The sequence below is a fragment of the Mesoplodon densirostris genome, chromosome 2, assembly GCF_025265405.1.
Source record: "Mesoplodon densirostris isolate mMesDen1 chromosome 2, mMesDen1 primary haplotype, whole genome shotgun sequence".
In the NCBI taxonomy this organism is placed as follows: domain Eukaryota; kingdom Metazoa; phylum Chordata; class Mammalia; order Artiodactyla; family Ziphiidae; genus Mesoplodon; species Mesoplodon densirostris.
Window position 1 is genome coordinate 89,370,495 of NC_082662.1, and position 15,158 is coordinate 89,385,652.

The 15,158-nt window shown below is 37.9% G+C and overlaps 1 protein-coding gene across 6 annotated transcripts in view; it reads left to right on the forward strand.

Moving 5' to 3' along the window:
- SNX7 (sorting nexin 7) overlaps nucleotides 1-15,158 on the forward strand; it is a 100,261-nt gene that overhangs the window by 49,681 nt on the left and 35,422 nt on the right. The window lies entirely within an intron of this gene.

Here is a 15,158-nt window from a genome sequence, read left to right on the forward strand (position 1 = left end):
CCCCAACCCCCAACCCCCTCCCATTAATCCATAGTATTATTGCTGCCCATCCCAACTTGGCTTGGGAGCTAACTCCCTCCTCCCTTCTTTAATTTTCTCTCTAGCTTTAATAATTTTCTAATACAAAAGATGATATTCTGGTTTTATTTGTATTATCTTTCTTTCTCTTTCTCTCCCTGTCCATAATCTAAACACCTTGAGGGTAGTAATTTTTTAATTGTTTCCTGAAGTGTTCTCAGCCCAGAGAACAGTGCCTGGTACATGGTGGTCACTCAATAAATATTGTGAATGAATGAAACTTGCAGTGATTGCTTAGCTTCATAAAAACATATTGAACATTTGAAGCAATAAGTCTCTACAAAATCAGACTTTGTGTAAAATGTTGAGATTTCACTAAAAAGTGATTATGAATTATCCTCACCTTTCTTAACTATGCTTATTTTTCAAACTCAAATTTATTCTCCTGCATGGAGTGTGAGTGGGGAGTGGTGGGCTGCTGTGGACAGAGTAGGAGAATGGAATCTGTGAGAGAGACTAACAGAAGATGTAGAACAAATGGAACTAGTGGTCGAGGGGGAGCTGTTGCTTTTACCTCAAGATGAGGAGAAAAAAGAGGAAATCCAAGATTAACCTTCTCAATACAGTAAGGGATATATATATATATATATACACACATTTATATATATTTTATTTATATAATATATATATACACACACATATATATACATATATGTATATATTTTTTTAATTTAAAAAGTCAACTGGGGGCTTCCCTGGTGGCGCAGTGGTTGACAGTCTGCCTGCCGATGCAGGGGACACGGGTTCATGCCCCGGTCCAGGAAGATCCCACATGCCGCGGAACGGCTGGGCCCGTGAGCCATGGCCTCTGAGCCTGTGCATCCGGAGCCTGTGCTCCACAACGGGAGAGGCCACAACAGTGAGAGGCCCGCGTACCGCAAAAAAAAAGAAAAAAAAAAGTCAACTGGAATGAACAGAGATGAGTGAGCACATGTACAACAATTATAATTGTATCATTGTAACTGTAGAATTTTTTTATTTTCTAAATAATTTCTAAAGATATTGAAATATTGCCCTTGACTAAATACTAGGAAAAGTACAGAATTTTAAAGTTTCAGGAGAATAGTAAAATGGCTTGAAAACCAAGCATCTGTTCAGAATGGCTTATATTCGTATTTTAAATTGAAAGGAAGAGTAGTTGGGATTGTTCCAACCACAAAAACACAGGAAAAAATAGTTTAGGCCCAAATATGGCTAGGCTTTCCCAACTCAACGAAAAAACACATTTTTTCTTTTCATTTGACTTGCAAATATTTTGTCTTTTGCTCTATAAAAATTTCCTTGATATCTCATTATAACCTGATGATCCATCTGTATTTTGGATTGCATTTTGTGTGTGTGTGTGTGTGTGTGTGTGTGTGTGTGTGAGACATGTCCACTGTAAAGTATTTTTTACCTAGTTAGCTGTTATGTTGTAAGATTGGAGAAATTTGAAACTTTAATTATCTGCATTATATTCTTAATTTTTTTAAGGTTTGAAACAGAGAAAGTATTTTTTTGTTACCCATCAAAAACAGATCCTAAAATTCATAGGAACAAATTTAATGATTTGTGAATGGTACCGTTTACATTTTCAAGCAGTGTATTTGTTTACAGACCTCACTTCCAAATACCTGTGTGTTAACGATGATATCTTTGGGAGCAACCTTCCTGGGTTACTCTCAAAATGAACCTGCTCTGATTGGTTGCAGAACAACTGAAGGGAAGTTGCTTAGAAATATGTAGGATAGGGTCACCATGGAAACGTGCCCTTGTGAGGTCCTTCTAAGGAGCCCTCCTTTGCAGTCACCATGGAGACCCTGGCAGAGAACTGAATAGAGCAATCTAGCCTGGTTGTTTACCATGGCAACTCAAGCAGGGCACTTTGGAGACAACCCTGGGGCCATTTCTATGGAGACCTGCTGGGGCTGCCTTCAGAAGCTCCATCAAAGTCACCTTTGGGTGGGAAGTTATATGCAAACTGGGCAAAGCAACTCATAATGCAAAGGTCAGTGAAATGAAGCTCTACCAAGAAGGGCAAACACTAGTGTAGTTATAATTATTGGGTAGAAGCAGAGCACTGATGTAACATTCCAGAGGTCATGTTAGACATATCAGGTGATCTTTATCGGTGGGCTACGTGGCATGCAAATACAAGGCTCTTGTCTTTTACCGTGCCTGTAACTTTGTATATGCTGTAAATTGGCAATTATGACATTATTATTACTTTTTTCTTATCACACAAACATGCCCACAAAAATTATGTGTTTTCCTGCAAACTAAAATAATGTTTTATAACGAATTCCTTGATTTATTATCTGGGTAGCTGTAAAGTGGCTGCTTCTTAGAGTTTGTGGTTTGTACTTCTTATCTCACAACAATAAAATCAGTTGTTTCGAAGTGACCTAAACTCAGTAAAGACTTGTAGAATACTCATTTGAAGGTCAGTTCAGCTGTTGATTTAGAGTTTTGTCATTTAGGCTTTGGAATTAGATAGACCTGGGATCAAATCTTAGCTTATCTGTTTATTAAGTCTTAAGACACATTTCCTAACTTTTTTTTTTTTTAATTGTGGTACACGGGCCTCTCACTGTTGTGGCCTCTCCCGTTGTGGAGCACAAGCTCCGGACGCGCAGGCTCAGTGGCCATGGCCCACGGGCCCAGCCGCTCCACGGCATGTGGGATCTTCCCGGACTGGGGCACGAACCCGTGTCCCCTTCATTGGCAGGAGGACCCTCAACCACTGTGCCACCAGGGAAGCCCTTCCTAACATTTTTTTTTTTTTTTTGCGCCTTCCTAACATTTTTAAGCCTCATTTTATCATGTATAAAGGGAGACATTGTTAGTACCTTTCTAATAGGCTTGTTTAAGGATCAAATGATACAATGCAAGTCAATTATTTGGATCATAGAAAGCACTCAGTGGTTGTTAGCTGTTGTTATTTTGATGGCTTTACAGAAGTAATACTTGAGGTGGGTCCTGTAGAATGAGTAAGGAATTGTTCCTTGAAGACTAGTGAGTGGATATTATGAAAGGTAGTAAAGGCTCAAAAAAGTGTGCTAAACTGAGGAACCCTGGTTGATGTGTAGAGAGCAGGGTGCAGGAGAATTGAGGGACGTGGCTGTAAAGGTTGGCCGCAGTCAGATGGGGAAAGAGCCTTATTTGCCAGGATGAGGAATATGGGCTTTTTCCTTTGGACTGTGTGGATTCAGCGAGAGCCTGAACTGAAGAGGTGGTGGTGGAGTTGCAGAGAAGAGAAATTTGAGAGAGACGTAGGTGGGAGATAGAATCTGAAGCACTTAAAGAATGAGGGTGGCCCTTGTTTCAAGTTCTTAGTGACCCTTGACATTTCTAGATTGTAAGGAAAGCAGATTGTGGCTTTACAAATTGAACTATAGCATGTAAGAGGAAGAAGAAAATTGGAGATGTGCAACTTTATGTCATGATGGGATGGCATTTAAGGTAGAAGTATTCAACGAAAACCTTTTAACAAATGTTTTTAGGTACCTAACATATAAAAGATGCTATTCTAAGCACTAGGGAGACAGTGGTTAAGAAAGGCCCTCATGAGTCTTATATTCTAGTGATAGAGACAGTAAGCAACAACTGAAATTTATAGTATATTGTCATATAGTGATAAGTGTGGAGAAGAGGTAGTGTTGGGGAGCAATGCAATTTAAAATTAGGGGTTAGGGGCTTCCCTGGTGGCGCAGTGGTTGAGAGTCCGCCTGCCGATGCAGGGGACACGGGTTCGTGCCCCGATCCCGGAAGATCCCACATGCCGCGGAGCGGCTGGGCCCGCGAGCCATGGCCGCGGAGCCTGTGTGTCTGGAGCCTGTGCTCCGCAACGGGAGAGGCCACAGCAGTGAGAGGCCCGCGTACAGCAAAAAAAAAAAAAAAAAAAAAAAAAAAAAAAAAAAAAAAATTAGGGGTTAGGAAAGGTCTTACCGAGAAGGTGATTATGTAAAACCCAAAAAAGGTGAGGTCTTGAACTACATGAATACCCGGCAGAAGAAATTTCAGGCAGTGGGGACAGTAAGTGCAAAGTGGAAGCATGCCTGCATGTTTCATGAAAAGCAGGGAGACCAGTGTTGCTGGAATGGAATGAGGAAGCAGAAGAGTTGTGGGAAATGAGGTCGGAGAGGTCGCCAGGGGTCAGATCATGTAGAGCCTTATAAGATTTGGTCTCAGCGAGATAGGAAGACAACAGGTGAACAGAGGAGTGACATGTTCAGAATTGTTCTAAATCAATTACTCTGCTTGGGAAGGACAAAAGATAATGTCTATGGGGAGTGTGTATGGACTGGGAGAAGGCCAGACCTGGAGACTAGCTCTTCCAACCCCAGTGAGACATCATAGTTTGGACCAGGGCGGAAGTGGTGTGGAGTGGTCAGATTCTGAGGATATTTTGAAGACAGAGAGCTGTTTGCTATTTGGTGGACTATGAATTGTGAGTGAACAAGGATTATACCAAGGTTTTTGAATGGAGCAACTGGAAGTTAAGTGTTGGCATTGAGATGGCAAAGACTTTGGGAAGAACAGGTTTGGGAAGAACACGGAGAAGATGAAGAAATCAGGTTTGAATGTATAAAGTTGATGTGCCTATCAGATACCCAAGTGAGGTGTTGAGTAGGGAGTCACATATGAAAATGAACATAAAAATCCAGAAGTCAGGGGAGGGATCCAGCCAGAGATATATATGTGGGAATTGTTAGCAGATAGGTTGTATTTAAAGCCATGACATTTGTTGAGGTCACTAAAGGATGAAAAAAAGAGGTCCCAGGACTTAATAGGACTGAGCCTTGGCATATTCCAACAATAAAAATCTAAGAAGGGATGTCTAGTGAGGAGAAGGAAAGAGAATTTATATAGCTTCGGCTGGTGGTAAATAATTGGACCAATAAGATGAATTAAACTGATTTATTTAGGGTCCTTCACCTTTTTTAACCACTTCTCCATTTATGAGGTATTTATAAAAACAGCTTGATACAGAATAATTAAGGTAACTGTAGATAATAAAACATTTTATTTTTTAAGAGAGATTGAGCATTAAATGCTCTGATAAAGAAGAGATTCAATAAAGTAGATATTCAATCAAAGTAAGGAAATTTCTGTCTGTGGAGATGAAGGTATAATAATAAAAGATTTTGAGGAAAACTCAGATACTTGGAGGAACTTGTGGTTTTTGCAGTTTAGTTATAAGTTTTCAGAGTCAGAGCTTCTGTTTGAAAATGCTTATTCACTTCACTGTTTAACTGTAAGATAAATAAAGTTCATCTGTGGTGCTAAATAATGCTGCATATCCATTTTATTTGTATTTTTATTTTTGAATGGATGATTTATAGTTTGCCACTCAAAGCAGCATTCAAATATAAATGAATATGAATACATTTGACATTTAGCAATATGTGCATGGAATCTGAGAGTTGGATCTAGATATAATGCCATAGCTGTTTAACAGTATATTTATGTGAACAAAAATAAAGAATGCATTTTCATAAGATCATTATAGTCTGGATTTGCATATAGCCACATTCAGAAGATACAAACAGATACCAAATTTATTTAATCTGGTCCTTGCTCTGTGTGAGTTGCTATTTTTGAACCAGTTTTTTACTCCCATCCTCAAATTGTGGTTATTAATCTTCAAATGTTCTTGATAGTATACTAAATGATGTATAGAGCAAGAGTGCCTTCTCTTTAAGCTTTAAAGAAATGATAATATTGACATAGCTTTTTTCTGTGTGGTGGCAGCAGAGGTTGACTCTACCTTTTCTCAGATATTTGTTGTCTCACCTCTCCCCTGACTTTTTAACAAATTTATTCCTTTCTGTGTGCCTCACTTTCTAGTATCTGTTTTTATTCCTCTGCTGCTTTTTTACCTGTTTGCATCTATATGTATTTCTCACACACAGAGATACACACATGTACATATACACACACTCACACAGCAGTGAAGGACATGCTGCTATCCAGTGGAAGGAGAAAGGACTTTCTTCTTGTATGTTTCCTTTTATCAGTTTATCTTAGAAGGTATCAGCAGACTTTTCCTCACATCTCATTGGCCAGAGTCCTGAACAGTCCATGCATCAAGCCGGTTGCTTGGAGTGGGAACGTGACCATCAGAATTGACTTGGACCAGCTACAAACTGCATTCTGATGAAAATACCTAAAAAAACTGGAGCTCTTTCATGTAGTAAGAAGGAGAGTGTGGAATGGATTTTGGGTAAACAGCTAATAAATATGTGCCTCACATACACAGTGTACCTGTGTATTGGAGCTGTAGACACAACACTGGGTGGGGATCTGGGTGAATGAGTGACGCTTAATCAACAAAGCCCTCAGCAGCCTCTCGTCCCAGAACAAAGATCCAGGCAGTGCCTAGAATTCCTCTCCCTCCGTACCATCACAGTCAGGCCTCTCATTCAGGGAATCATTCATTCAAGTGGTTGGAAAAAAATCCATGTGCTGCTATTTATATGAACTTGTAAAGGATAATAATATTTGATTAAATAGCAAAAAAATCATGTCTACCTTATGAATAAGTCTGTTGAGCCTGGGGTGTTTATTTTTATTTATTTTTTGGGGGCAGGAGGTCTTTATTTGGGATTTTACCAGGTTACTTTTTCCCTCTGTTATTTGTCTCATGGCATTGCAAGTAGAGCAATATCTGAAAAGTATTTAATATAAGGTCCTAAACCTAATTGCAGAGTTACATGTAATTTCAACCACAGTATTGTGTGCCTTTGTAGTTTGGGACAAGTTACTTACATTCTCCCTGCTTTAGTTTCCTCAACTATAAAAGTTGTGGGTAATGTCTTCCTTAGAGTGTTGTTAAATCAGCCTATGAAAACTCTTAGCGCAGTACCTAACCAGTGTTAGATTGTAAATATTTTGTATTTGAAGTATATATTGGATGCATCATTTTTCTAGATTAAGGTTTGGAAATGGTAACTGTAATCCTGCTTGTTAGACTTTCACATTGTTAAAAAAAAAAAGAGACATCAATTATCTTGAGTTGACTAGTGACCACTCCCACTTGCCCCACCTGGTCACTTTAGGCAATTGAATAGATAATTTAAAATGTATATGAATTTATACTGACTACTAAAATGTTATGTTTTGGACTCTAAACAATTATTTTAACTAAACAACACTTGGTATTGTACCATTGATTTGTAATAAGGGACATTTTAAGGAAGAGAACCATAAATCCCCTTATGATAAGCATCAATAGCACAGACTACATTCTGGTTTTCCTTTATGAGGACCGCTGAGAAAAGTTTCATTTATGTCTCAGCACCAACAATGGGATTTAATTTCTCCTGAGCCGTTAGCTTGTTTCCAGCGTGTACACATCTTGGGTTTTATACCTGTTCCTATCCCACTCTTTATACCACTCTTTACATTAGTTTCTAGACTGTTGAGAACCCCAATTCTGATCCACTTCTATCTGGCAAATGTCTTTTTTTTTTTTTTTTTTTTTGCGGTACGCGGGCCTCTCACTGTTGTGGCCTCTCCCGTTGCGGAGCACAGGCTCCGGACGCGCAGGCTCAGCGGCCATGGCTCATGGGCCCAGCCGCTCCACGGCATGTGGGATCCTCCCAGACCGGGGCACGAACCTGTGTCCCCTGCATCGGCAGGCGGACTCTCAACCACTGCGCCACCAGGGAAGCCCTGGCAAATGTCTTTTATGTGTCAAACTCACCCCTGGCTTTACCTTGTTATTCCCCTATTCTTATTTTCCTTTATGCTAATGTCTTTATCCACTTAATACCTTTAAACTAGTTGTAGAGTATAATTTTGGAAGCCATCTTAAATCTAATATGGAACAAGGAACAAATTAATAAATGACTAGAGGTAAAATATTCCAAATAATTTCAAAGATCAACACATTTTTATAATGTATTTTTGACACAAAAAAACATGTTTTTTGTTATTTCTTTCGGAATCCTCCAAGGCCAGCATATCTGATATGAGCACAAACTTGAACACCAAATTACTTGTGTTAACTGTTATCCAGAAAATTAGTCAGGAGATGTTTGTGGGTGAGGTGAAAAAAATTGTACTACTTCCAAAATTTTTACCCATGAAATTTGCTTAGGGAAGTTACTGCATATTAAGGCTTACTGATTTGAAAAAGGAACACATAAACTTACAGTCTTGATGAATAAGGCCTGTGTACGTTTGTGGTGGGTGAGGGTGGACAGGGGCAGGGGGGAGACAATGAAATACTGAAGAAAAGGGGCAGTGTAACATCAGAGTAGGTGATTTTCTAAGGGAAGATTGTAAGCTCTGTGTCTTTCTCTAGGAACATTTTTTCCCCACTGTCTTGACTGCAACAGAAAAAGTAACAGATGGTTAAGTAAAAGAGGTAGTTTAAAATTCCAGTCATTTCTTCTCAGGATTTAAGAAATTCTACTTATAGTGTCCTTGTGGATTTGTGGTTTGGTTTGTGGAGTTCTGCCTACCATAGATATAATAGTTTAAACAGCTTTCCCATATAGAAACTCAAAATAGATTCAATTTCCTTTTAATTTAGACTTTTCATTAATAAGAAATGTGTCCTAAGGGTCTGTCTTACATATCTCTTTCACTCCTGGCCCTGCCTGGGCACTCAATAAATATATGATTATGCTTAGAGCAGGAACACGCTGGGAGTCTGAAGCTTGGAGAGGGCTTTGATTCACTTTTACTTAACTTGTGACCTTAATCAGACATTAAGTATTCTTTATCCATGAACAGGCAGAAATAATGCTTACTTTGAAGAAACTTTTTTTTGAAGATGAATTAATGTTTATAAATCTAGAGCTTGTGTCAGTAAAAATTTTGGTAAGTTAGAAGGAGAAAGTCTAAAAGACTAATATATTGGAAAACATGTAATGGTATCATAAAACATTATTTAAAGTATGAATCATTTTTTAAATAGTACTTCTAAAAATAAAAAAAAATTATATTTCTACAAAGAACAGAACCAGTAGTTTTTCTTCTAGTACAGTGCCATATCACCAAATTAACTGCATTTTGATTTATTCTATTTCTGGGTTTTGGAGAGTAAACTTTTTCTCTCTACTAAAGCTTAGTCAATAGCGGAGCAGACTTAAGGGGAAATGCCCCAATCAAAGCTCCGTTCAGCTTTCAAAGAGGTTCTAGACCCAAACTAGTGCTTTCCTTTCTGAAGCATAGTTGGTATCTGTATAGTACCTGTTGTATGCCAGGCACTGTTTTAATAATTTACGTTTACTATCCAATGAATAATACTACACGTTAGGCATACTTTATTCCCACTTTTGTAGATAAGAAAATTGAGGGCTAGCTTGTCAGTCAGCCAAGAGTTATGAGTTCCCTCCCCATCTAAGCACTTCATGGTGGGGACACTGCAGTGACCAAGACTGAAATAGCCCCTATCCCCAAGGAAATTATGGTCTAGTGTGTGTGTGGGGGGTGGATACTGAAAATAAAGGAAAAAAATAATAAATGACTGATAATTTTAGATAGTGCTTAGTGCTATGAAGAAAATAATACAGGGTAATGTGATGGAGAACACCAGGAGGGGAAGAGAAGGCCTTTCTGAGGAGGTGACCTTGAGAGGAGAGCTGAGTGCTGATAAGCAGCAGTCATTCCAAAATCTGGCACAAGTGTTCTAAGAAGAATCCATGCAAAACTCTGAAATGGGAATTGGCTTCCTGTGTTCCAGGAGCTTTAGTTATATCTGGTGTAGCTAGAGTATAGGGAATCAAGTGCCCCTTCATTAGCAGCTGGGGCGTGAGGATTGAGCAAGCAGATGAGAACATGTAGGCCATGGGTTCCATCCTGGTTGCTGTGGGGAGCTACTGAAGAGTTCAAGCAGGGAAGAATTCTGATTTGGTACATTATAGGCTTAAATTTTTTTTTTTAATCTTGAAGTGACAAAGCTATAGAAAAGTTGCAAGTACAGCTCAAAAATCTTTTTTTTTTCCCTTGAACCATTGGAAAGTAAACTGCAAACTTTATGCTCATGACCCCTTAAAGATGTACGTTTCCTACAAACAAGGACATTCTCCCATATAACCGTAATACAACTATCAGTATCAATCAGTTATCATTGAAACAAAACTATTATCTAACACACAGACCCCTGAATGATTTTGCCAGTGTTCTGTAATGTTCTTGACAATGGTTAGATGTCTCCTTCAGTCTAGAATAGTTTTTCATCTTTCCTTGACTTTTATGACCATTACACTGAAGATTGCAGGCCAGGTATTGTGTAGAATACCTCCAATATTAACTTGTTTGATACTTCCTTATGATTAGATTTAAACTGTCAATCTTTGGCAGGAATATTACTCAAGTGATGCTGCAATCTACCTGTTAGGTAGCACATGATTTTTATTTGTCCCATTAACGATATACTCTTTGATCTCACTCGATTAAGGTGATGTCTGCCAAGCTTCTCCACTGTAAAATCACTCCTTTCCCTTTGTAATTAAAAAACATTTTGTGGGGAGCTACTTTGAGACTGCATAATTATATCATTCCTTATATTACTTTAAACTTTAAATTGATTTGTATGTGTGTGTGCGTGCGCGCTTTTCTATTTTAGTCAGTGGGTTTTAGTTCATTACTATCACTATGTATTTTGATATATAAATTGCCTCCAATTTGGCTAGTAGGATCATCTTCAAGCTTCTTTTTTTCCCTCCTTTTAACATGTTCTCATCATTCTTTACTTCTTTCTGGTACAACAAGACTTTCTAGGCTCTTCTTGTACTTTTCTTGCTCCAGCCCTGGAATCAGCCATTTTCCTAACAAGCCCTGGTTAGTTTTAGTGGAAAAAATTATGTTTAGAATATAGTATCTTGGTATTAGATATGTTTATTGCTATTTAGGTATAATTATTCCAAGATCTGAGTGGACATAGGAAACATATCTATGGATATATAGATAGGAATATAATGTATAATCACACATTTTTATATCTACATTGATTTGTCTGTTTATATATATTAAAATAACAATTTCATACCAACGCCTCCAACTTAAATCCAATATCATGAGGGTTCATTCTAGTTTTCTTTCTTTCAATATTTGTGGTTCTCTTTCTGACAATGAGAAACAGGCTCCCATTATCCTTTACATATCTGTTTATTTGATTGATTCCCTGTTTGCAAACAATCTTGCATAGCTCATGTCATCTTCTTTCCTAAGTGGAGGTACTCCTCACCCCACTCAAGTTTCCACACCCTGCACTGGACCACAGCCATGCAAGAGCATCCTCTTTACCACTCTAGGAGTCTGTTTTCCATGCTAGCCTCAGCTCCCCCATGCTGCCCACACGCAATACACACCCTTCTCACCCTGCTTGTGCTGTTACTTCCCATTCTGGACCACTCTTTGCAGGGAAGACCTCATCATCTTGCTAATGCCTTCATATCCTGCTCTGGGCCTCCGTGACTTTGCCTTCCTTCCTCCACCAGAATGGACTCCAGCCTTGCTCTGCATTACCAAATAAGCTTTAGGACTGAATTGTTCAAGAAGAGAAATGGAAAAGGAAGAACTGACAGTTGCTTTCAAGTGCTCACTCTGTTTCCTGCATGGGAAACAAAAAGACTGTTGAGTCCAGTGCAGTAGGAAGTAGATGATGATGGCATAAACTAAGGTGGTAGTAGTGGAGATTTTGATAAGAAAGGTTAAGTGATTTGTCCACAGTTATACAGTTAGTGAAATAGTAGAACCAGAACTATAACCTGGCACTATACTCCCTGGTCTCTTACCCGTTTTTTCTTTTCCTGATAGGTGGGTTTGAATTCTAGAAGGGTGTGTTCGAAGACAGATAACAATTATATTCTACTAAGATCAAAACAAAAAAGGAATTTTAAGAATTTAGTGCTTTTTTTTTTCAATCGCTTCCAAAAATATATATATTTAGAATTCACAGTAAATTGGGAATTGCAACTTGGAAATACTTTAGAACATGTAGAGTTGTGATCTGGGAAAGTTGAAATTCTTTTTGCCTTCTTTCAAGGAATTACTATATAGAATTTTATTTTAACCAGATCAGTATGTTATGCTAAAACTAATTGATGATGATGATAATAATAACAGCTAACATTCTTTAAGCACTTACCATGTGCCAGGCAGAGTTCTAAATGCTTTGCATGTATTGTCTCATTTAAGTCTCACACAATACAGTGAGGTAGGTACTATAATTTTCTTCATTTTACGAATGTGAAAACTGAGGTACAGAGAAATAAAAGCTACTGGCTCAATATTGCACATGTAGAGGTTGTCGAAGCAGGACTCCAGAAATTGTGCCAGTAACTTAAAAACTGTATTCTAGGGTGACATCTGAAAAGATACATATCAACATGCTTCATATGACTGATACCGATCAGTTAGAGTTGGCACACATGATAAATTCTTTTTGCCATTCCTGCCACAGAACATTATTGATGATTTGAAATACTCTGTGACAGTGAACTGGCAGTTTTAATAGTATGAATTTTAGAGTAAATTGACCTGCCTTGCTTATCTCTTGGTAAAAAAGAAAATGTGAAATGAATTAAGGAGGCATGATGTATGTCAGTAGTTCTCAGTAGCTGTGTGGCTGGGGAAGAGGGGAAGAATTTTTTGAAAATGCACCTGGTGATCCAAAACCTGGTGATCACCAGGTGCATTTTCAAAATAAACTACAAACTTGCTGAGGTTCTGTGCTTCCCAGGAGGCAGGTTCTGTTGCTGCTGGCACCCTCTGATACAGAAGCTTTTAATCTAAAATGAATAAGAGAAAGGACAAAGAAATGCATTCAGAACAAATCTTTAATGCATTAAAAGATCTGTCACAGAGCCTCACACCAGGAAAATGCTGGACACATTCTGCATATTCCATTAATGAGGATACGAAAGCTGCATGCACATATGCCAGATGTGGTCATCACTGTCACATGTAGAAATGCAAATGTAAGGACACCCTGACACAAGTTTCCCAAAGAAGATTCCACACCAAAAAACAAGGTTTTTGTCCAGCATCAAATTTTTAGTTACGATAGTTAGATTAACTTACTCATGCACATTTAAGATTACACACACATATGAATGTGTGGTTCTTTAATATACACATTAAGTAATATTTTAATGTAGAAATATCACCTTTTGCACTCCCACATGCATCTTCAACACTTCGAGTCATCAGACTCTCTTTTCATTGGAAGAGGTTATATACTCATACAGTTCAACAACTAGGAAAAAGGAGCTCAGAGTCTCTGTGTCTGTGCCTCATTTTTAGTCCTTATATGATATGTCCCTTCAGATGTTATCTCCAACCACCAGTGCTCATTTATAGAACATTAGGAATGTTAACATTTCATTTGTCTGCCAAAATATATTTCTTGATCTCTAATATAAGCAATTAGCATGTTGCCTAAAAAAAACCAAAATGATTTATTTAAATATGTGATATATTCACGATTCAAAATTCATAAATTTTCAAACACACATTTAATGAAAAGTCTCCTTCCCATCCCCATATCCTATCTTCCCAATTCCCACCACCCACTTTACAAGTATGTACTGTTGTTAATTACTTTTGTAGCCTTCCAGGATTCTTTATGGATGTACCAAAATTCAAATATACATTCTGATTTTACTTTTTAGTGAATGTGGTAATATGCTATAAAGTTTTCTATAGTTTGCTTTATTAATATAATAACATATTTTGGCGATCCTTTCAGTTATTGGTCTTTTACAGCTACATGGTCTTCTGATGTATGGATGTATGAGAATTTATTTAATCTGACTCCAACTGGTTAACATATATTTCTAACCTTTTGCTACTATAAACAATGCTTTAGTGAATAACCTTGTACGTGTATTATTTTGTGAATGTGCTAGTAGATCTGTAGAATAAATACCTAGAATTGAAATTGCTGAACCAGAGACTCTTCGGTTTTGATAACTCATTATTAATTGTGCAACCTTGGACAAGTTACTAACTTCTCGTCAACTTTGTTTCACAGTTTGTAGAATAGAAGAAATAATAGTACCTAGCTCATAGGGCTAAATGTGTAACACACATAAGTGCTTAGAATAGTGCCTGGTACAAAGGAAAAGCTAAAAGAATTAGCTGATGTTATTGTTGATGTTATTAGAACTACCACCAAATTACCTTCTGCTGGGAGAGCTATTTACAGTCTCACCAACATGTTTGATTGCTTGTTTACTCCTGTACCCTCCACCCCAGCCTTGTCAGTGTTATCAAACTGTAGAATCATTGCCATCCGTTAAGTGAAGATAGTATCCTTTTGTAGTTTTAATTTGTATTTTTCTTATGATGAACAAGGTTAAGCATTTTTTATGTTTAAGTAAAATTTGTCTTTCTTTTTTTGTTATTGTCTGTTTTTTGCTCATTAGATTTTACCTATTCTTGATATTTCCTGATTTTTAAGAAATTCTTGTTAGAGAAATTAGTCCTTTTTGTCATTTGTACTGTATTTTAATTTTCTTTATAGTGTTTTTTCCTGTACAGAAAAGTTTAGTTTTTATAAAGTCAGAGTTATCTATCTTTTTTTTTTTTTTTTTTTTGTGGTACGCGGGCCTCTCACTGTTGTGGCCTCTCCCATTGTGGAGCACAGGCTCCGGACGTGCAGGCTCAGTGACCATGGCTCACGGGCCCAGCCGCTCCGCGGCATGTGGTATCTTCCCAGACTGGGGCACGAACCCATGTCCCCTGCATCGGCAGGCGGACTCTCAACCACTGCGCCACCAGGGAAGCCCAAAGAGTTATCTATCTTTTTCTAAAGGATTTTACTTTTAAGTACAAGTTAGGATGACAAAAGAATTGTATCACACTTCTTTTATTAACTTTTGGGGTTTTCTTTTTTACATTTGAATCTTTGAGCCATTTGGAATTAATTCTGTTTATAAATGTGAGGTGTGGATTCAACTATATATTTTTTCAGGTAACTATCCCGCTGTGCCAAAGCTATCTATTGAGTAGTCATGTTTTCCCCAATACTTTACAATGCTACCTTTGAAGTATACTCAGTTTTTGTTGTCACATGCAACTGTTTTAAGGCTTTCTGTATGTTCCCTTGATTGGCCTGTTAATTAAGCACCAGAACTGTA